The sequence below is a fragment of the Sorex araneus genome, chromosome 5, assembly GCF_027595985.1.
Source record: "Sorex araneus isolate mSorAra2 chromosome 5, mSorAra2.pri, whole genome shotgun sequence".
NCBI classification, from domain to species: Eukaryota; Metazoa; Chordata; class Mammalia; order Eulipotyphla; family Soricidae; genus Sorex; species Sorex araneus.
Genome location: NC_073306.1, coordinates 41218510 through 41219583, shown reverse-complemented (window position 1 = coordinate 41219583; position 1074 = coordinate 41218510). Strand labels below are relative to the sequence as shown.

Sequence of the window (1074 nt, the reverse complement as noted above, 5' to 3'; positions counted from 1 at the left end):
AAAGTTTAGGTATATCATAGAGGTAGCATGGCAGAAAGTAGGGAAAATAGGGGAAATTAACATAAAATTAGAAAAATAATTGGATACCTTCATATAACTTCATATATTAATGCACAAAATTCAACTCCAGTTGGGTTAAGAACTTAAAATTCAAGTTCGGGGCTGGAGAGAGTTGAATGGGCTGGAGAGCATGCTTTGCATGCAGAGGCCTAGGTTCAGTCCCCAGCACCACATAATCCCCTGACCACCGTCTGGCATGACCTCCAACCACCAAGCTGGTAGGAATTCCTGAGCCTGTCCTGTGTGGCCTCCAAACAAAATAGAACAAAAACCAAATTCAACACGCTTTCAGAAGTTGTGTCAATCAGGATACTAGACGATGAAATTGAAGTTGGACAAAGAAGGAAAAACGTATTTATTTTATTAAAGAGCTATATTCTAAGCATATAAGTATATTTAATGTTATTTAAAATAATATTATAACTATTTGCATGTATAATTTATAAAACATGTTTGAAGAAGTATAACCAGATATATTTAATTATTTGTAATAAATATAATCGTGTAATGCAATAAATATTCATTTGGGTTTTTTTAAAAACTGTTTCCTGCACTGTTTGTCTCCCCAGTCATTGTTCAGAGGTCTCTGAGAAGCTGCAGGAATATGCAGGCTCAGACTCAAGGCCTGGCTTGATTTCCAATGGTGTGGAAAGGGATTATACAGCACGGGACAGAGCCCTGTGCTCCTCTGCGCCACCTGGACAGTGTCCAGGGAGTGACCTCACAGGATATCCATGTTGGAACTTAAATATATTAAAGAGAGGCGTATAGATTTGTTATAAGGAGTTGCCAATGAGTTATGGAGTGGCGAGGTCTGCAGTAGGTAAACTAGAGACAAGGGAGGGCCACTGGCATAGCTGTAATTCAAGTGCAAGATCCTGAGATCCAGAAAAGCAGATGGTGTAAGTTCTAGTATGAGTCCAAGACTGTAGGCAGGAGAAGACCAATGTTCCAGCTTGAGAACAGTCAGGCAGGGAGAAAGAATTCTTTCTTTTATTTTTTTAATTTTTTGTT

General features: G+C 38.7%; 1 non-coding gene across 1 annotated transcript; it reads right to left on the bottom strand.

Moving 5' to 3' along the window:
- Positions 1 to 599: 599 nt before the first annotated feature.
- Positions 600 to 801, bottom strand: LOC129405311 (small nucleolar RNA SNORA73 family). Its single transcript, XR_008630480.1, has one exon. It is a non-coding gene; the product is annotated as a small nucleolar RNA SNORA73 family (small nucleolar RNA).
- Between the last annotated feature and the right edge of the window lie 273 nt (positions 802 to 1074).